The sequence below is a fragment of the Rattus norvegicus genome, chromosome 2 (assembly GCF_021556685.1).
Source record: "Rattus norvegicus strain SHRSP/BbbUtx chromosome 2, alternate assembly SHRSP_T2T, whole genome shotgun sequence".
In the NCBI taxonomy this organism is placed as follows: Eukaryota; Metazoa; Chordata; class Mammalia; order Rodentia; family Muridae; genus Rattus; species Rattus norvegicus.
The window spans coordinates 19114115-19137559 of record NC_141535.1 but is presented as its reverse complement, the minus strand read 5'-3'; the positions used below and the strand labels follow the sequence as shown (position 1 = coordinate 19137559).

Sequence of the window (23445 nt, the reverse complement as noted above, 5' to 3'; positions counted from 1 at the left end):
AGCCTCATTTTCCCACCAAGGAAAAATATTAATTTTCCTAAATACAGCATTTATTAGTAGGACATAGATAATGTTGTTTGTTGGTACCTTGAGAATACGCTTCGTAAAAAAATTAAAATAGTGTCTGTCTGAGACATATATCAACCCTAGGTAGACAAATGGAATTAGGAAAGGAGAACAGACATCACAGGCTCAATAACTCCAAAAAGAAGCAGGAGGGAGTCAAAGGAAAGCAAAACTGTTGCAGAGGGGAGTCACCTAGTCTGCTAGGACTTCAACTCACTACCACCCGATTGGCGGCTTTGTAGAAGAAACTACCAAGTGACTCCTAAAACAGCTCAGAGACTATTGCCATACTCTGTTAGCTCTGGCTGTCAGGACTGAGCCCTGTTCAATTTACACATGTACTGTCACTCCTTCAGCTGAGGACAGCTTGGGTCAGTTTACCTGCATCCAGGACCCGTGTTGCATCCGGTTGTGGCTGATAATTATAGTCTGTGACTGTCGTACATGCAAAAGAGTCAAAATCCACTGTGAGGTCTTGTACATTCCTCTCATTGGCATTATCAAAGCTGTTTTTGCCACGCAGCTCTTTAAGGTGTTTCCTCAACGCTGGCTTATGTGAAAAAAACCATGTCACAATAGTTACATTTCTGGGGCTTATCTCCACTGTGAAGGTTAAGGAACACTTCTGAGAAAAGGTTTTCCCAAAGATTTTACACTGGAATGTGTCAATGAAAATTGTCTTTTTCAGTGAAAGTCTTGCTTCAGAGTAGACACATAAAGAGTTTGTGCATTTTTAAATGGTTGGCAAAGTTCTGCTGGAGACAGAGTATCCTGACACACTTTGGGTACTGCTGATGCCACTGTAAGTCTTTGTTTACACTTCGAATATTAGGCCCAAAGACATCTTTTGAGGTCATGGTGATGTCATCATTGCCTGTGTAAGAAAAAGTGTAATTTTGGAGATGGCTCTGGTCTAGTTCATTAACTCTGTTTTCCACAGTTGAGTTTATCAGGGAGTGCTGAGTCTCTGATAAATGTAAGACAGAGGGTTCAGAACATATGTACTGGTTCTGATCTATTTTACTTCTATCTTCTGATATATCCCCAGCAAATTCTACCTTAACAATCTGAATATTACTGAACTCCAAATCCATACTTTCTTCAGGTGGATGAATACAAGGTAAGTCCTGTTTTGAAGAGCATCTGGCATCTCCCTGCTGTTCTTTCAACTGGAGAAAAGCTCTCTGTGGTTCAGTTCCCTATTTATTATCCACTGGTTGCTTTGTCTTTATAAACTTTCTCAGTGTCTGTGTGCACCATTCTACAATGTGGCTCATCTGAAGAAAACTCTCAGCAGTTAATTAATTTACCATTTCTATCTCAGGGAATTTGGGCACACCACTATAACAGGATAAGAGCAATTGTCTCCCCACATCAGAATTCTGTAATATGGACATTTTCACCTCTCAAGAATCATTAAGTAAAAATTGGTCTCTTTCTTTTTTTCCAGAGCTGGGGACCGAACCCAGGGCCTTGTGCTTTCTAGGCAAGCGCTCTGCCACTGAGCTAAATCCCCAACCCCAAAAATTGGTCTCTTAAGAAGTGAGAAAATGCACCAAAAAAAATTTTATGCTCCTGCACCTCAACATCATCTATAAGAACTGCAACACCAAAAAAAAAATTATTCTCTTCTTTTAAATTGTTAATCTTTTGTAACCTTGAATCTCCATGATTTTCAAACTTGAAGTGAAGGATCTTTCAGACATGTTGGCAGACCTTCTTTTTCAGTGCTCTTCTATGATGCCAAACCTTCTCATGGCCCACATGCCATGATGATTAGACTGATCTCCACATTTGCATGCCCAGTGCTTACGCTGGACAGCTGCCTGTGGCTACCCAGTAGTCTTGTGCTTGACACTGAAGGCCTTGCCTTGGCTCTTTCCTGCTGTTCAATTTTCGGCCGGCCTCAACTACAGCACTTTTTATAAAATGCCAGATTCTGGCTTCTTGACCAGCTACAGGGCCCTATGTAGAGGGTTCCAGGAGGTGGTCCCTGGGGCATCCTGAGACTACACTGCAGATTCAGGAAGGGGTAAAGGGTAGAATGCAGCATGAGCCAGTTCAATGGTTCAAGAGTTCAGGTACCTAGACCAGATCTTTGGCTCCCATCCCAGGGCCGGTTGGAGCACGTCCCCACGGGAACTTCATTTCCAGAGACCGGATCTAAGGTCACCTACAAACTTACAGACCCTGGGAAATGGCCATCATCTGGATCTCGCAAAGCCAGGAGTTCTGGTCCCTTGGGGCTCCAGGCTTAGTAAATTTTCAGTAAAGTAGTAATTTAATGACTTGTTCGCTATAAATCATAAGTAAATCATTTACAAATCTTTTTCTATATGTTTTATTGATGATACAATCATTAGATATGTTTTTAAGATAAATGAATGGAATAATCTGAGCTCAATGTTTTCTTTTTCTAAATTACTTACAAAAAATAGATAAAAGTTATGGTGTATGTGGCACATACCTACTATCATAAAGCCTAAGGGTTGCAAGTTTAAAGTTTTCAGTTAATAATGATTTCAAAGACAGCTTAGACTAAAGTGGGAAGAACTGTCTCTGCCAAAATGGACAAACAAACAATACTGCACTTTCTACCTTCCAAAGTGGATAAGCATATAACAGTTTTCCATAAAATTCTCTTCACAATATTTATTTTTTAGTACAAATTTAATATCACCGTTAAACATCTGTGAAACAGAATAATAATCATGACTGACTTCTATATCTACTATACACTTAGAAATTTCTTCTCATAGTTTATACAGGATTGATATCAATAGTAGTAATATAAATAGATGGTAGACAGATGATTGATAGGATATAGATGACAGAGACTGATATATAGATGATATATACATATATATATACATATATATATAGTACAGGTATAGATACAAAGAAGGTATAGGTATAACTGTAAGTGTAGGTGTAATTATAGATAAAGTATAGTATAAAAGAGTAGAAATAAATATGGATACAGTCATTATACATAAACACCATGGCTCAAATATTCCTGTACACATCAAATTCATAACTAAATAAAATTAATTAAAGCTATAGCTCGTGTACATTTTTAAAGTGATGGAAACTTGATAATGTGCTAGATAATGGTCTATGGAAATTCCAAAGGTAATTAAATGGAATTTAAATATAGGTATTAGGAAATGTACCTAAATTAGGAAGGTACCTACTTTCTTATGAAATAGCACTTGTTTTTGGAGTACACTTTCAAGGATTTTTAAGTAATGTCGTATTAATTTGTATAGTGTATGCAATGAATTTCATTTGCTCAAAGAGTATTATGATTTTTTCTTTATCTACTTCCTTACTTGCATTGTTGTCCTTTGATTTCTTGATGGTGAGTTTAGATGGAATCTCAGAGAAGTTATAGCTTACATTTGTCAGACAGCGAATGATATTGAATACTTTTTTTTCTTTTTTTCTTTATTAACTTGAGAATTTCTTATTTACATTTGATTGTTATTCCCTTTCCCGGTTTCTGGGCCAACATCCCCCTAGCCCCTCCCCCTCCCCTTCTATCTGGGTGTTCCCCTCCCCATCCTCCCCCCATTACCGCCCTCCCCCCAACAATCACGTTCACTAGGGGTTCAGTCTTAGCAGGACCAAGGGCTTCCCTTTCCACTGGTGCTCTTACTAGGCTATTCATTGCTACCTAAGAGGTTGGAGCCCAGGGTCAGTTCATGTATAGTCTTTGGGTAGTGGCTTAGTCCCTGGAAGCTCTGGTTGGTTGGCATTGTTGTTCATAGGGGGTCTCAAGCCCTTTCAAGCTCTTCTAGTCTTTTCTCTGATTCCTTTAATGGGGGTCTCGTTCTCAGTTCACGGGTTTGCTGCTGGCATTCGCCAATGTATTTGCTGTATTCTGGCTGTGTCTCTCAGGAGAGATATACATCCAGCTCCTGTCGGCCTGCACGTCTTTGCTTCATCTATCTTGTCTAATTGGGTGGCTGTATATGTAAGGGCCACATGTGGGGCAGGCTCTGAATGGGTGTTCCTTCTGCCTCTGTTTTAATGTTTGCCTCTCTATTCTCTGCCAAAGGTATTTTTGTTCCCCTTTTAAAGGAGTGAAGCATTCGCATTTTGATCATCAGTCTTGAGTTTCATGTGTTCTAGGCATCTAGGGTAATTCAAGCATTTGGGCTAATAGCCACTTATCAATGAGTGCATACCATGTGTGTTTTTCAGTGATTGGGTTACCTCACACAGGATGATAATATTGATTGTCCATTTGTATTTACTATTTGAGAACTGTTTAAATCTGTTGTGATATTTTCAGTGTTTTGAACTTTGAATTATTTGCATGTTTAACACTTTATTTATCTGTTGAATGTACAACTTCCGGATACTATTTTCTACTGTAAGCTCTCTAGTAACTAAACTGTTTCTATTGCTGTACAAAAGCAGCTATTCCATGAAGTTCTATTTATCAATTGTTGGCCATATTTTCTAAATGACTTGAGACCTAGTTAGAAAGCCTTACCTAATTATACACCATGCAATGCAATCTCTCTCATAATTTTCAGAGTCATGGGTTTTACATTCTCTCTTTAATTTATTTGCATTCTAATTTTCTACAGGATGAGAGTTAAGAATGTGTTTTCTTCTTCTATATTTAAACATATATTTTTCTCAATAGCATTTGATTAGGATGTTTTTTTTCTTGGGTATATATTTTTGGAACCTTTGCGAAAGATAAAATAGCCGTACTTACATATACTTGAATACGTTCATTAAATATCTTCTTTTGAATCACACCGGTCTATGTACTTATTTATGCACTAGTACCATCCTGTTTTTCTTTTTTATTTAAGAATTATTTTTTTATTTTAGGTATACTATACATTTTAACTGTCTTCAGACACACCAGAAGAAGGGTATTAAATCTCATTACAGATGGTTTTGAGCCACCATGTGGTTGCTGGGAATTGAATTCAGGACCTCTGAAAGAGCAGTTAGTGCTCCTAACCACTGAGCCATCTCTCTAGCCCCCATCCTGTTTTTCTTACAAAGATTCTATAGAATAAGTTGAGACCTGTAATGCTATGCATCCAGCATTATTTGTTAACTCAAGGTTGTTTTGGTTTTATATGTTTTTTCATTTCCATATAAATTTCACTTTAGGTTTCAATTTCTGTGAAAAACAGGTCAATGATTTGGGTTGCAACTGCATTGAATGTGTTAATTTCTTTTTGTAGAATAGTTATTTTCAAATTATTAACTCTACCAATCTGTGAATGTAGAAGGTAATTCCTTCTTATAGCACCTTTCTCAATTTAATTATTCAGGCTTCTAAACTTTTTTTTTCAGAAGCCCTGCACCTCTTTAGCTAGATAAGTTCCAAAATATATTTTTAATACTAGTTTGAAGGATTTACCAAACTGATAAACTGGTAGTGAAAATATTGTGCAGATACTCACAGTGATTTTATTCAACTGTAAAAGTAAGTAAAACTATGATATTTCTGAGAATATCAATGGAACTGAGAACAGAGGGAGAATCACCATAAATGAACATTAAGGTCCAGAAAGCAACACACCTCACTTTCATTTATTATGTGTAGTCTATCATTGAATCTTTAGATTTAATATTTAGCTTAATATCCTTATAAAAGCTAATTAAAGAAGGGTCATGACTCTGGAAGATACCTAAAGGGAAAGGAGATAGGTCATTAATAACAAAAGTAGAATGGGGAAAATACTAGAAGTAGAAAACTTTAGGCAACAATAGGGATAGAATGATGTGGTGAGGTATAGAAACTGTGAAAAAGGATTAACCACAATAAATATTTTTGTGAAAAGGCTACCTTTTTACTATATAGGGAATTTTAAAAAATAAAGTTTAGTCTAGTACAATATCTAGTCTCAACTTATATTAATAATAATATTTTAAATGGTTTTTAAATAAAGTGACAGTGTTGGGTATGAGAAGCATCCTCATGAAGTATTTCATAGGTAAGTTTGCTCCTCCGTCTTCTTCTATAAGGGTGTTCCCCCCTACAACCACCCATATCTTCCCCCCTCCCTGCCATGATTTCCCCTACACTGGCCAGGGGGCTGTCTAGCCTTGGCAGAACCACGAGCTTCTTTTCTCCTTGATGCCCAACAAAGACATCCTTTGCTATATATGCAGCTAGAGACATGGGTCTGTCCACCTGTACACTTTGGATTGTGGTTTAGTTCCTGGGAGCTCTGGTTGGTTGGTACTATTATTCTTATTGGGTTGGAAACCCTTTCAGCTCCTTCAATCCTTTCTCTAATCCTACAATGGGAACTTCATTCTCAGTTCAATGGTTAGTTGTTACCATTAGCTTCTGTATTTGCCATGCTCTAGCAGAGCCTCTCTGGAGACAGCTATTTCAGGCTCCTGTCAGCATGTGATGACAAGGGCTTCAGCAATACTGACTGGGTTTGGTGGCTTTATGTATGTAGGCTGGATCCCCAAGTGGAGCTCTAAATGGCCATTCCTTCGGTCTCTGCTCCAAACTTTTTCTCCATATCTCCTCCTATCAAAATTTTTGTTCCCCCTTCTAAGAAGAACTGAACCATCCATACTTTGGTCATCCTTCTTCTTGTGGTTCCTGTGGTCCGTGGATTGTATCTTGGGTGATTCAAGCTTTTGGGCTAATACACACTTATCAGTGAATGCATACCATGGATTTTTATTGTGTTTTGTTTTGTTTCTGTTTTTTTTTTATTTTTTGTTTGTCTTGTTTTTTGTGATTGGGTTACCTCATTCAGGATGTTATTTTCTAGTTCCATCCATTTGCCTATGAATTTCATGAAGTCGTTGTTTTTATTGGCTAAGAAGTACTCCATTATGTAAATGTACCACATTTTCCATATCCATTCCTCTATTGAATTCCTCTGGATTCTTTCCAACTTCTGGCTATTATAAATAAGGCTGCTATGAACATACTGGAGCTTGTCTCCTTGTTTTATGTTGGAACATCTTCTGGGTATATGCCTAGGAATGGTGTAGCTGGGTCCTCAGGTAGAATTATATCCAACTTACTTAAGATCCTCCATACTGATTTCCAGAGTGGTTTTACCAGCTTGCAATCCTACCAACAATGGAGGAGTGATCCTCTTTCTCAACCTCCTTGCCAGCATCTGTTGTCACCTAGTTTTTGATCTTAGCAATTTTCACTGGTTTGAGGTGAAAATGAATCTTAGGGTTCTTTAGATTTGCATTTCCCTGATGACTAAGGATGTTGAACATTTTGTTAGGTCCTTCTCGGCCATTCGATATTCCTCAGGTGAGAATTCTTTGTTTAGCTCTGTACCCCATTATTTAATAGTGTTATTTGATTCTCTGGAGTGTAACTTTCTGAGTTATTTGTATATATTGGATATTAGCCCTCTTTTGGATGTAGGGTTGCTAAAGATCTTTTGGGTTGCCATTTTGTCCTAATGACAGTGTCTTTTGCTTTACAGAAACTTTGCAATTTTATGAGGTTCTAGTTGTCGATACTTGATCTTAGAGCATAAGCCATTGGTGTTCTTTTCAGGAAAATTTCCCCAGTTTTCATGTGATTGAGATTCTTTCCCCATCTTTCTTCTATTAGTTTGAGTGTATCTGGTTTTATGTGGTGTTCCTTGACCCACTTGGACTTGAGCTTTGTCCAGGGCAATAAGGATGGGTCAATTTCTACTAGTTATGGTGGCATACTCTGGTAGGATTTGCTGAAAGAGGCAGAGGCAGGAGCATTCCAAGTGTAAGTCCAGCCTGGACTAAACAATACAATTTAAAATGATGCCTTGAAATTTTAAATAAGTTTTTAAGATATTATAACAATGAAGATTACAGTATAATAATTAGCAGGTATGAATCTCTTTTTGAGGTTTGCCCGGAGGAATATTAGTACATTACATCTGTACTGTTCTCTTTATAAATATATTAAGCAACACAAATTGAAAGTTTTAGTGCATGAATAGTTTGTACATACAAAAGATACATTTGTAATCAGATTTTAAAATACTGGACTTTTCATAATGGTCCACTGCTACAACTATCTCAATTTTATCATGTCTATTTCTGCTGAAGTTAAAAGTGTTTTGATGCCTTGCTTCAATTCTCTCAATCTTTTTTCTGGCATAATTGCATATCTATTAACCACCTTTTCTGACTATTTTCCTGCTGATATTCAAATAGTGCCATTATCTTAGATTAAGCTTGCCCTCCTATCGTTACTAATTGTTCTTGTTTACTTTGCATAACACTGTGTCTCTGTGTAACTATTCATTAATTTTAAAGCAGAGGAGTAATTTACCTTATGTAAGCTTAGAAACACAGAAAGAAATAAAGTAATTATAACTACTGGTCAATGATAAAACCTCAATGATAAAGTCCTTGGTTTTGTTACTCAAAAACATATATGTTATCTTTCATTATTATTTATTTTACATTCCATATTTTATTCCCCTCCTGGTCCACCTTCCAACTGTTCCACATCCCGTACATTCTCCCTGACAACCCCCCTTCCTTGGCGTCTCCATGAGGATGTCCTTACCTCACCCACTCAACCAGATCTCTAAATTCCCTGGGGCCTCCAGTCTCTGGAGGGTTAAGTGCATCTTCTCTGACTGAATCCAAACCTGGGAATCTTCTGCTGTATATGTATTGTGTGCCTCATCTCAGCTAGTATATGCTGCCTGTTTGATGTCAGAGAGATCTCGGATGTTCATGTTAACTGATACTGCTGGTCCTCCTACAGGGTGGCCATCCTCCATAGCTTCCTCTAGCTTTTCCAGAATTCAACCAGAGGGGTTAGCAGCTTCATTGGTTAACTGCACATAATTGCATCTGACTCTTTAAGATGATTGTTGGGTCTTTTATAAGGCAGACATGATAGACACCTCTTTGTGAGTGCCTCATAGCCTCAGTAATGTTATGAGGTCTTGGGCCTCCCCTGGACCTGAACCACACTTTGGGTTGTCACTGCTCTTCTCCATTTAGATGCCTACATTTCCTTCAGATGGGAAGAATAATGGGTTAGAGTTTTGACTGTGGGATAGCAACACCATCCTACACTTGATGCCCTGTCTTTTTCCTGGAGGTTGGCTCAATACCAGTATAGAGCATTTCATGTAGGGTGCTGCCCTTTGACTCTTGAGATTCTCTCACTTCCCAGGTCTCTGGTACATTCTGAAGTGTCCTGCAAACTTCCTTCCTCCAGAGGCTGCCTGTTTCCATTCTTTCTGCTGGCACTCAGACATTCAGCCCTTTTCCCCCACCCAATACCAGATCATGTTCCCCTCTTCCCACTCCCTATCCCCTTTCCTCCCCTGTTCCTTCCTCCCTCTCTCCTGTGGAAGCTTTCTTCTCACTCCCAAGTGGGACTGAGGTGTCCCCAATTGGGCCCTTCAGCTTGTTGACCTTTTTGAGTTTTATGGACTGTATATTGGGTAGTCTGTACTTTCTCTCTCTCTCTCTCTCTCTCTCTCTCTCTCTCTCTCTCTCTCTTTTTTTTTTTTTTGCTATTATCCACTTATTATTGAGAAAATGCCATGCATGTACTTTTGGATCTAAGTTACCTCACTCAGGATATTTTCTAGTTCCATCCATTTCCATGCAAAACTCAGGATGCCTGTGTTCTTAATATCTTGTAGGTTATACAGCTGAGGGCTGGCACAGAATGGGAAAAGGCCCATGATTGGACAGTTAAAAGATAAGGTGGGGACAAAATTTTTGTAAGACAGGAGAGAGGAGAAAAAAGGGAAAGAACCAAGATTAAAGCAGAAAAGGATGGCCCAGATCCATGTAGTTGTAAAAGGTCACCGGTAGTTATGAATATTTCTTAAGGGATGGATTTCTATAAAACAATTTATCTTATCTAGGCTGGGAAGTATATATCTTTATCAATTGGTTGTGAGTTTATTGTATAGACATATTGTGACTTGAGAATTAAACATAAAAATGTGGTTGCTAAATTACATGATATTGAGTCTTGATTAGCACAGGTTGCTCGAAGTTTAAACTATAACTACCAGGGGCCGGTTGCTGGGCATGTAGGCAGAGTCCATGACAAGTGGCCATGATAGGGCAGCCACTGCGGGACCTCTAGTGTCCTGATTTTACTGAGTAGCTGGGACCAGAGAGTTCCTTGCTGGGAGAGAGCAGCAATGGGGACCGACAGACTGCTGGGGCTGGAGGCTAGTTAGAAGTAATTTGGCATAGTGCAAAACTGGAACTGATGCCTCTGACTGGAGGTACTCCGCAGATGTCAAGTGGCCCTATGGTGCCAGCACTATTGTAGGATAAAAGATGCCATTTTTAAATAATTACGGCAACAATAGCTGAGTAGTATTCCATTGTGTAAATGAACTACATTTTCTGTATCCATTCTTCTGTCATGCAACACCTGGGTTGTTTCTAGCTTCTGGCTATCATAAATAAGGCCACTATGAACATAGTAAAACATGTGCCCCTGTGGCATGGTTGGGTATATTTTGTGTGTATTTCCAAGAGATGTATTGCTGGGTCTTTAAGTAGGTCTATTTCCAATTTACTGAGGAATGCCAGAGTGGTTGTACCAGTTTGCAATCTTACCAGCAATAGTCTAGTGTTTCTCTTTCTCCACATCCTAGCCAACATGTGTTATTACCTGAGTTTTTGATCTTAGCCATTCTGACAGGTATAAGGTGGAATTTTAGGGTCATTTTGATTTGCATTTCTCTCATCATTAAGGACTTTGAACTTTCTTTAGGTGCTTCTCAGCCGTTTGAGATTCATCTGTTGTGAATATTCAGTTTACCTCTATATCCCATTTTTTGATTTGGTTGTTCGGTTTTTTTATTAATTAACTTCCTGAGTTCTTTATATACTTTGGATATTAGCCCTCTATCAGATATGGGGTTACTGAAGGATTTTTCCCAATCTACAGGATGCTGATTTGTTTTGTTGACTATGTCCTTTGCCTTACAAAAGCTTTCCACTTTCATGTGGTCCCATTTATCAGAGCTTGGACCATTGGAGTTCTCTTTAAGAAATTCCCCCCTGTACCAATGATTTCAAGGCTTTTTCCCTCTTTCCCTTCTATTAGATTCAGTGCTGATCTTCAGGAACAGCAAAAGCAACAGAAAACCAACATATGTGGAAACTGAACAACTCTCTACTCAATGAAAATTTGGTCAGGGATAAAATAAAGAAATTAAAAATTAACTTAAAAGAATTAAATGAAAATGTTGATACACCAAACCCAAATTATGGGACACAATGAAAGCAGTGCTAAGAGGAAAATTCATAGCAATAAGTGCACTGGTAAAGAAATTAAGGGGATACAAATTGGCAAGAAAGAATTAAGGTATTGCTCTTTGCAGATGAAATGGTAGTATACATAGCCCACCACAAAAATTCTACCAGAGAATTTCTCCTACTGATAAAAAACCTCAGCAAGTTGGCTGGATATAAAATTAACTCAAATAAATCAGTAGATTTTCTTTATTCAAATGATAAGCAGGCCAAGAAAGAAATTGGGGAAACAACTTCCTTCACAATAGCTACAGATAATATTAAATATCTGGGGGTAACTCTAACCAAACAAGTGAAAGATCCGTATAAAAAGAACTTCAAATCTATCAAGAAAGAAATCAGGGGGGGGGGGCTGGGGATTTAGCTCAGTGGCAGAGCGCTTACCTAGGAAGCGCACGGCCCTGGGTTCGGTCCCCAGCTCCGGAAAAAAAAAAAAGAAAAAAAAAAAAAAGAAATCAAGGATGATCTCAGAAAATGAAGAGATCCTCCATGGACATGGATTGGCAGAATTAACATAGTAAAAATGGCCATTCTACGATCAGCAATCTATAGATTCAGTGCAATCCCCATCAAAATTCCAACACAATTCTACAAAGACAAGGCAAGAGCAATTCTGAAATTCACCTGGAAAGGCCAAAAACCTAGAATAGTGAAAATATTTGATAGCAAAAGAAAGGCTGGTGGAATCACCATCCCTAAACTCAAGCTCTACTACAGAGCAATATTGATAAAAACTACATGGTATTGGTACAGGAATAGACAGGTTGATCAGTGGAATAGAATTTAAGATCCAGAAACAAAATCACACACTTACACACACTTTTTCTTTGACAAAGAAGCCAAAAAATATACAATGGAAAAAAGAAAGCATCTTCAATAAATGGTGCTGGTTTAACTGGATTTCTGTATATAGAAAAAGGAAAATAGACTCATATTTGTCACCACACACAAAGCTCAAATCCACATGGATCAAGAACCTCAACATAAAACCAGGTACACTGAACCTAATAGAAAGGAAAGTGGGAAAGAGCCTTGAACTCATTGGCACAGGAGGAAATTTCCTAAACAGAGCTCCAATGACTCTTCATCTCACCAGAGACTGGTGGTCAGAGATATAAAAAAAATTCTGCTTGTCATAAAATTTTTATTTTTGAGATGTTATAGTTTCTTTTTACTGTTCTAACGCTGTTCTTCTCTGTATCACATGAAAATGTTGACACAGGAAAAAAGAGAAGCATTTACCCCCTTCCACCCCATGAACTTTGTAAGTCAGCTTCCTTGTATGGTTTCAAAAAAAGACAGGGGCTGAGTCACAACTAAATAAGCAATCTGACTCCCAAGTTCAGAAAGGTCTCACTGTATGAACAAGCCTGTCAGCTTCTACAACTGTTGTATTTTCTTATTTCCCTACCATGTATATCTAGTCCTTGATGTCAAGGCTGGGCCCTGGCATCTTTTAAAAAGATTATATATATACAACGTACTTACATGTATATAAGAAATCACTGCCAGGAAGTGATACTACCTAACTTTCATTTCAGCCTTCAGGGGACAAAGGTAGGCAGACCTCTGAATTTGAGACCAGCTTTGTTGGAGAGACTATATATAGGTTCTTGGACAGCCAGGGCTACAAAGAGAAACTCTATCTCAGAAAATCAAATTTAAAAAAGCCCATAACAAAAAATAAGGAAAGCACTGAAGTAATAATAATAAAATTATTATTAATAATTATTAATTATTGTTTGAGTTAATTTTATATCCAGCCACGTTGCCAAAGTTGTTTATCATGTTTAGGAACTCTCTGATGAAATTTTTGGGATCACTTAACTATACTATCATATCATTTGCAAATAGTGATATTTTGACTTATTCTTTTTCAATTGGTATATCTCTTTGACATCTTGTTCTTGTTTAATTGTTCTGGCTAGGAATTCAAGTACAATATTTAATAGGCAGAAAGAGAGTGGGCAGCCTTGTCTAGTCCCTGATTATTGTGGGTTTGTTTCAAGTTTCTCTCCATTTAGCTTGATGTTAGCTACAGGTTTGCTGTATATTGCTTTTACTTTGTTTAGGTATGGGCCTTGACTTCCTGCTCTTTCCATGACTTTTATCATGAAGGGGTATTGAATTTGGTCAAATGTTTTCTCAGCATCTAATGAGATCACCTTGTATGTGTGTTTTTCCCCCTTTTGTTTACATAGTGGATTAAGTTGATGGATTTCTGTATATTAAACCATCCCTGAATCCCTGGTGTGAGGCCTACTTGGTCATGATGAATCATTGTTTTGATGTTCTTGGATTTGGTTTTTTAAATTTTTATTCTTTTTGCATCAATATTCATAAGTTAAATTAGTCTGAACTTCTTTCTTTGTTGGGTCCTTCTGTGGTTTTTGGGATCAGCACAATGTGACTTCATAGAACAAATTGAATAGTGTTCCTTCTGTTTCTATTTTGTGGAATAGTTTGCAGAGTATTGTTATTCATTCTTCTATGAATGTCTTGTAGAATTCTCCACTAAACCCTATGTGGTCCTGGGCTTTTTTTTTTCTGGTTGAGACACTTTTAATGACTGCCTCTATTTCTTAAGGGTTATGGTAATGTTTAGATGGTTTATCTGATCTTGATTTAACTTTGGTACAATTCTCCATTTCATCCAGATTTTCTAGTTTTGTTGAGTATTGACTTGTGTAGTAGGATCTGATCATTTTTGAATTTCCTCAGTTTCTGATGCTCTGTCTGCCTTTTCATTTCTGAATTTGTTAATTTGGATACTTTCTCTGTGCCCTCTGGTTACTCTAAGGGTTCATCTATGTTGTTGATTTTGTGAAGAAAACAAAAAACAAAACAGCTCCTGGTGTTGTTGATTCTTTGTATAGTTCTTTTCGTTTCTACTTGGTTGATTTCAGCCCTGAGCTTGATCATTTCCTGCTGTCTACTCTTCTTGGGTTTATTTTTTTCTTTTTCTTCTAGAACTTTCAGGCATGCTTTCCAGCTGCTACTGTGCTCTCTCCAGTTTCTTCTTGGAGGCACTCAGAGCTATGCAATTTCCTCTTAGCACTGCTTTCATTGTGTCCCATAAGTTTGGGTATGTTGTGCCTTTATTTCCATTAATTCTAAAAATTCTTTAATTTCTAAGGTAGGTAAATCAATGGAATAGAATTGAAGACCCAGTAATGAACCCAAACACTCAGGGTCATTTGATCTTTGACAAAGAATCTAAAAACATCCAGCGGGGGGAAAAAAACAGCATTCTCAACAAATGGTGGTTTTTCAACTGGCAGTCGGCATTTAGAAGAATGCAAATCGATCCATTCTTATCACCTTGTACACAGCTCAAATCCAAGTAGATCAAGAACCTCAACATAAAATCAGATACACTGAAACTGGTTGAAGAAAAAGTAGGGAAGCCTTGACCACAAGGGCAGAGGGGAAATTTTCCTGAAAAGAACACCAAGGGCTTTTGCTCTAAGATTAAGAATTGACAACTGGAACCTCATAAAATTGCAAAATTTCTGTAAGGCAAAGGACTCTGTCAACAGAACAAAACAGCAACCAAAAGATTGTGAAAAGATCTTTAGCAATCCTACATCTGATAGAGGGTTAATATACAATACATACAAAGAACTCAAAGAGTTAAACTCCAGAGAATCAAATAGCCCTATTAAAAATGGGGTACATATCTAAACAAAGAATTCTCAAATGAGGAATATCCAATCACCTAGAAGGACCTAAAGAAATGTTCAACATCCTCAGTCATCAGGGAAATGCAAATCAAAGCAACTCTGAAATTTCACCTCACACTGGTAAGAATGGCTAAGATAAAAATCTCAGGTGACAGATGCTGGCAAGGGTGTTGAGGAAGAGGTACATTCCATCATTCTTGGTGGTACAACCACACTGAAAATCAGTTTGGTGGTTCCTCAGATAACCGGCCATAGTACTACCTGAGGACCCACCTATACCACTCCTGGGCATATACATGAAAGATGCTCAAACATATAACAGGGACACATGCCACACTAGGTTCATGGCAGTCTTATTTATAATAGCCAGATGGCAGAGAGAACACAGATGTCCTTCAACAGAGGAATGGATATAGAAAATATGGTAATTTACACAATGGAGTACTACTCAGCTATTAAAAGCAATTATTTCATGAAATTCTTAGGCAAATGGTTGAACTAGAAAATATCATTGTGAGTGAGGTATCCGATTCACAAAAGAACACACATGGTATACATTCATTGATAAGTGGATATTAGACCAAAACCTTGGAAAATCCATATACAATTCACCAACCACATAAAGCTCAAGAAGATGGATGACCAAAGTGTGGATCTTCAGTCCTTCTTAGAAGGGAGAACAAAAAATATTCATAGGGAGAGATATGGAGACAAAGTGTGGAGCAGAGACTGAAGGAATGACCATTCATAGCCTGTTCCACCTGGGATCTAGCCTATACAGATACATCCACCCAACCCAGACAATATTGCTGATGACAAGAAGTATATGCTGTCTGGAACCTGATATATCTGTATCCTGAGAGGTTCTGTCAGTCCATGACAAATACAGAGTAGGATGCTCACAGCCAACCATTAAAGTGAGGATAGGGTCTTTAGTGGCTGAGTTCGAGAAAGTGCTGAGGAGCTGAGGAGTTTTCATCCTTATCAGAAGAAAAACAATATCAACCTACCAGACCCCTCAGATATCTCAGAAACAAAACCACCATCCCAAGATTATACAGTGATGGGCCTATGGCTCCAGCAGCATATGTAACAGAGGGTGGCTTTGTTGGGCATCAATGGATGCAGAGGCCCTTGGTTCCATGAAAGCTAGATGCCCTACATCCCAGGGGAATGTCAGGGCAGGGAGGTCAGAGAAAGTGTTTGGGTGGGTAAGGGAGCACCCTCATAGAACCAGGGATAGGAGAATGGAATAGAGTGTTTCTAGAGGGTAAACCAGGGAAGGGTATAACACTTAAAATGTAAATAAATAATATCTTGTTGCTGTAAAATTAAAAAAAACAATGATTATCTTTTACCCCCATTAGGTCTGGCACCGCATTTCCCCAAGATATATGAAAAATATCTTAATCTCAGTCAGCAAAGCCTCTCACCTGCTTTGCTCCATCCCATATACCACTGCCAAAGTCCTCACTCTGAGCCTGGCAACAATCTCTCTACCCATCCACATCCCAACACAGGTGGCTACCATGGCAGAAATAAACATCTCAATTCCTTGGCAGCTTAGTGTCCCAGCTGCCACATACTCTCTTAAACTTACATTGCCACAAGAAAGAACACACAACACAATAACCTCTGATCCAAATGATAAGATATAATTGGCTACCTACATGTACAAAGCCCTATACACATCCATCCTTTAAGAACATTCATAACAACCTGTAAAGGTACAGAGTGGAATTTTAACATCTGCTTCCATGTTCTCTTGGTGGCTTCCTCTTCAGTCTCCTTCCATTCCAGTCTCCTCCTCTTCCTCAAACTTTTCTCCCGCCCATCATTCCTTCTCATCCAATGACAGGCCTTGTTCTGTCTTGTACCTGCCTTCAGCTGTATGACATCATCCTAGACTATCTAATGAAAAAATGTAAAAAACAAGAAATATCCTCCAATAAAAGTCAAAGAAAACATAAATGTCAATAGTTATTGTATGAAAAAGTTTGATTTCATGTTTCTTTCACTTGAGTTTAACAACATAAAACTGAATGAGAAAATTAACTATTCAGTTAAAAAAACTGTTTGAGGCAAATTTAAATTAATGCATTAATTATAGATTGCATGTAAAGTACTATTTATGTATAAACAAAGCACCTATGGGAGCCAGACAGAAAAGTACATGTACACGCCTTCTATCATAGTCCATGGGATACAGAAACAAGCGTATATTTGTGAAATGGATACTAGCCTGCTCTATACAGTGAGTAGTTTCTGGTGAGGTAGAGTCACAAGGTGAAACTTTGCACCTGCCCCAGCCCAAAACAAACACAAAAACAACTGAAACTTTGAAAAACAAGTTTCTTGAATTAAAAATATCAACTCACAGGACCCAAGTTCAGTTAGCAGCACCTATGCCAGTGGCTTGATGTCTCCTGTAATTCTAAGTACCAGGCATCTGACACCCTCTTCTAGCCTCTGTGGGACTACAGCACACACACACACACACACACACACACACACACACACAATCATAAACACATGCAAATATGAGTAATTAAACTTTTTAAAAGTATGAATTTTATTATGTCTAAATTAACATGTCCAGATAAATTGCATTGCACTGATAAATGAAAACAGATATAGTATTGAGATATTATTTTAGTTAATTCCATTTATATAAGATAATTTACTGCTTAATCATTAGTCTTATCATACTCTAGTGAATAAGAAACAATACAGGCAGAAGGCCCTATGAAATCCTTTATTTTTAAAATCTTTATAATGAGTTACTCTTTAGGCTTACATAATGCTTTGGAGAATAAATTGCTTTTAGAAATAGACATAACAATTTCATGGAGAAATTGAAAGCAAAAGTATGAAAGACACAAAAGCTATAAATATTACTAAACTACATGGATAAAATCTCTCTCTGTTTTTGATGATTTAATCCCAAGTATACACAGTCATGAAAATTCAAATCACAGCAAGCAATTAATAACAATAACAACAACAATAATAATAATAATAATAATAATAATGACGATGATTATGGTCATAATAAAGTTGTTTTTGCTATGGTTTTTCTGTCCTTAAAAGTTCAACTAAATTTAAAGTAAGACCCTATTTTCAAAGCAATGATTTCATAAAATGCATGAGGATTTGAAAGGGAACATTACATGATTACTTTTTTCTTCTTCAAGTTAAATGAACAAATTTTAGCAATAATAAATCTGTCATCAGCTCACTAAAATTTCTTATAGATTTTTTTCACTTCATTTCTGTTTTCTGAATTAACCTTGATGTCATGTGTTGTGTTAGGAAAGTTTATTGCACAAAGTCACATTTAATTTGATTTAAGACAGAGCCAGTCACACAAATCTCTGCCTAACATAATTATAAATCATACTCATAAAATAAAATAATGTAAAGGTCGTGTTACTGTTCCTCATTCTAATGTTACTTTTAAAGCTGCTTAGGGTTGACTTAACAGCTGACATGTGGGACATTTGGGACACTCGGGACAGGTGAAGTCCCCTGACACTTGGAATATTTTACTATTGCTATCAATTTCTACATAAAATGTAGTTGAGTCTTTTCTTCCTATACTTAGAGGCAACTTTCTCTCTATCCCTGCCACAATTTTAGAAAAGGATGGTCTTAAAATTTATCAGTGGAAATTCAGATCTAATAAAATTTGTTTTCTCAAACTGTAACCTTCTTCCCTGTGAGAAGCATAGTCTAAACCTTGGCTCGTAATAGTAATAAAAATAATATGATTTCTTTTTAATTTCCCTTGTAGTTGAACCTACCAACCATTTTATTTTAAATTTTAGTTTTATTGCTATATTGTTTCTCCTTTAACTCATTATTTGTTCAACATATTGATTGGTTTTTATTAATGAAAATATCACACATACATCTAAAAGGTTTTGATCAAGTACAACCATTATTTTCTTCCTTTTAATTCTACCCTTAACTAGATCAGCACATCACCACTATTTCCTCTCAATTTTATGTCTTCTTTCTATCTATCTATCTATCTATCTATCTATCTATCTATCTATCTATCTATCTTTTTATCTATCAATTGCTAAACCAGTGTCTCCTTTTAATGAAAATCAGAATATAACAAGAAAGCATACTCTTCCTATAACCACAAAAGGTTCAATTTAAGTCACAAGATACTTGGAAGATGGTTAATATAGTTATGTTTATTAATATGTTTTTGTTTTTATGTGTCTGTGTATGGTTTGCTTGAATGTAGAAAGTGACATAAAACCCCAATCCATCCATATTATCAGCTGACCTTTTGTAGCTGCTTCAAATTATTGACCATTAGTAATAAATTCTATGTATTATTTAAATAGTAAAATATGTAAGTTAATACTTACACTGAAGTGGTATTGAGAATTAATTATATATTTCTTTTAACTAGTTTGGATTATATTGGAAAGCAACAAAGACAAATACTACTTCAATGGGCAAAGTTAAAGCTTACATACTCTGCATATATTACACAAGTTCATTTTTTATTTTCATGTATAACTATATTCAAATTATATATGCACATATTTAAATTTTTATACACTTAACACATGGTTATGTGTGTGTGTGCTTAATATATCACATGGAGATACATGCATATATTTTTCCATTAATGTATTTATTTATTCACTTTAAATCCTGATGGCAGCATTTCGCACCTCCTAGTTCTTCCCTCACATATCCCCTGCTCTCATTCATTCTCCCCTTGGGTAGAGACTTACCCAGACATATAAAGTCCCCACAGGACTAGGAACAACCTCTCCCACCGAGGCTAGACAAGGCAGCCCAGTTAGGGAACAAGATCCATAGGCAGACAACAGAGTTTAGGATAGCCCCTGCTCCAGTTGCTGGGGGACCGGCAAAGAGACCAAGCTGTGTTTCTGGTACATAAGTACAGGGGTCCTAAGTGCAGTCCAAGCATTTGCTTTGGTTATTGGCTCAGTCTCTGGGAGCTCCAAAGAATACAGGTAAGTTGACTGTGTGGGTCTTTGTGTGGAGCTCCTATCCTTTCTGGGTCCCTCAATCCTTTCCCTAGCTCTAACACAACTTCCACACTTCAGACTTCCATCTGTTTTGTTTAGCGCTGGGTCTCTTTTCGTCGACTTTGGTCAGCTGCTGGGTGGAGTCTCTCCAAAGAAACTTATACTAGGGTCCTATCTGCAAGCATAACAGAGTATCCTTAATATTGAGAGGGACTGTGGGTCAGAGTACTGAAGGCTATCTGCAGAGACCTTCTTCCCAGCCAGGTGGGGATGGTTCATGCTAAGGGAAAAGGGTATGATCAGGGAGGCAGAAGTGCCTGTGCTTCCTCTGCTGCTGCTGCTGCTGCTGCTGCTGCTGCTGCTGCTGCTGCTGCTGCTGCTGCTGCTGCTGCTGCTGCTGCTGCTGCTGCCCCTATAGCCTCTACTGCTCTGAGCACTATACTGGCTGTGGCAAGAAATGAGATGAGCTGGCAGAGGGCTAGCTAGAAAGTGAGGAGAATACAGGCGAGCTTTTGGTGATGAAAGCTTCAGGAATGTGTTCTCTTCTCAGGCAGTTTTACAGCTCTTGTGACAGATGCTATCAGAAGATGGAGTGATTCTCACAAAACTTTATTCCTTTCGGAAAAGATTTTATATACCGTTTTGGGTTGGGTAGAGTCTGATAGCAGGTACTTCCTAGTGGCTTGACCTCAGATGCCTCATCTTACATGAGGAGGGACTTATGGGCACTACCCCTATGTGACTGATGGCTTCAATTCTCTCATGTGGGGTTGGCAGGGGTAGGGATGCTGTGGCTATGTGACGAGAGACTGGAGTCAGAATCAGTGGAAGCTTCTATTTTCCCTTTTGTATCTCTGGGGCTTCAATCTGTAGGTCCACTTTAGCAGGTTTCTTGTCATGGTCCAGCACTCCATATGAAATTGATCTCAAGTTGGACCAGTCATTTGTTAGCCATTACCTCGGTCTTTGTTCCATTTCTTGTAGGCAGAACAAACTTCGGGTGGAAGGTTGTGTGGGTGGATCGGTGTTCTTACGCTTCCACTGGAAGTGCTACCTGGCTACAGGTGTGGCCACTTCAGGCTTTTTTAACTATGGTTTTGAGTTAGTGTTTTCCACATGTGCATGGGTGGGTTAGAACATTTAATGTATTGACTGTAACGTCTCAAGAACTACATATGTGAGGAAAAGAGAAAAACCAACTCAATCGCCAATATCTCCTACTCTAGGAGTGAATATTCCTGTCTTTCCTTCTTTTGGTGCTTGAACTTTATAAGGCTTAATCATGTGTAGGTCTCATACATGTAGTTTTGGCTGCGGTGTACTCTTATGTAACAGCCTTGTTTTGTCCAGAAAACCTCATTTCAGCGTAGTCATCCACTGACTCTAACAGGTTTTTGTTTTTGTTTTTCACCCTTGCTTCCATTATGATTCTTTAGCCTTTAGAGGGAGTATGAAATAGATGTTGCATTTAGAACTTCATAGTCTACAATATTGCTTTTATATACAAGTTGACCAGTTCTGTTAATATGGTCATTAATCAGAAATTTTTCAATCCAGTCTTTTACCAAATAATCTCAGCTTTCTTAACATCTAAGGGACATTTCATTCCATCGATTCTAAAACCTAAATCATCATCATCATCATCATCATCATCATCATCATCATCATCATCGTCGTCGTCCATCTTCCTTACCCTAACCATTCGAACTTGGGTAAGATTAAATATCAAAGTGATTTAATTTGTATTTTATTATGAGTAAAGATGTTGAACATTTTTAGAAACATGTCCAAGCCATTTATATTTCATCTGAGAAATCTGTTTAGTTCCTGTGTCCCCATTATTGGCTGAGTGGTTCCTTTATAGTTAGTTTTGTGAATTCTTTGTATAATCTAGACAATAACCCTTTGCTGGAGTATAATTGGTCATATGATTTTCATGAGATGCTGTTCTTTGCTTTACCAAAGGTTTTGTTGTTTTGTTTTGTTTCATGAGCTTTCATTTGTCAATTTTTTATCTTTTTGCCAAAACTACATAGATCTTCTACTGAAAGACCTCTCCTGTGCCTAAGTTAAAATGTATCACCTATACTCTAATAGATTCAGTATATCAAGCCTTATCCTGAGGACTTTAATCCATTTGCAATTCTATATAATCTGAAAGATGAGCCCTGAGTGTTATACTTGCACATATGCCTGTCCAATTTGTCTTGCATCAAATATGGAACTCTTTTTTCCTCCGTATGTGTTTCTGGCTCCTTTGTCATATCACATGTGGCTCTATGAGTCTGATCTTAAATCATTTCTATCCATTGGATAGCTGATCAATTTTTCTTCCAGTAAAATGTTGGGTTTCTATGTTAGTTCTGAAATAATTTGAAATCAAAGATGACCATACCTTGAGAACAAATTACTGACCAAGATTCCTCTGTATGTCTTGGATAATTTTAAGAATGCATCTTCTTATATACCTTTATATAAAGAACTGCAACATAGCACTGGCAATGAATCCCTGGGGTTTTTTCTTTGATTTTTGGGAGGTTTTTTTTTTTGTTTTTTTGTTTTTTGTTTTTTGTTTTTTTTGTAAAATTGTAATTTCCACACGTAACAAGAACAAACACACTGAGAAAGTCATCAGGAGTACAAAAATACTCATAAATGACCTTAAAAACTCTCTTTTACTAATACAACTTAAGATTTATAAAATCAAGGACTTATGACTTATCTCTATAATGGAGATAGAAAGACATTCAATCCTCTTGGGAAGGTAGTATCAATATTGTGAAAACGGCCATCCTTCAGAGCTTCAATTATAATCTTCAGTTATCCCTAAGCTTGAACAAAGCTGAGGAAAATGAAGGGCAGCAATGGTTCTGGGATGGAGTCTACTTCACTATTATTCCTCTGGCTTCAGAGATACTCTTTTTTTTTTAAGATTTCAGATAAGGGCTTACAAGTTTATTAATGACAAATAAGACCTTGCCTTAATTAATAGTAAACCTTAACATTCTCTAAAAGAAAAGCTAGAGAAAGTTTTTTTACAATGATTATTATATTTATGAAGGTCTATTCATAAACCCACCAAGGAACCATTTTTGTAATGATTCATAAGTGGGACACATTGTTCCCAAAAAACAGTAAAAGGTACCATAAGAGGATGAATATAACGTTTAGTGAGAAGAAGTATATTATAACGATATCTGAGATTTGAAAGTAATTGCTAGACTTTTTCCTTACATGATAGGCCTCCCAATAATAATTTTAAACAGTAACATAATGATGAATGAACATATAAGCACAAATGGATATGTGGTAATAAAACTACACATGATTTTTTAAAGCATAGCATTGACCTTGAGTTTTTCATGACTATTTAACTTAGGTATAATTTCAATAATTTTTTTCAG

The 23445-nt window shown here is 37.3% G+C and overlaps 1 pseudogene; it reads right to left on the bottom strand.

The window, feature by feature from the left end:
• Window positions 1–391: 391 nt before the first annotated feature.
• Zbtb26-ps1 (zinc finger and BTB domain containing 26, pseudogene 1) lies at window positions 392–21725 on the bottom strand (annotated as a pseudogene).
• Between the last annotated feature and the right edge of the window lie 1720 nt (window positions 21726–23445).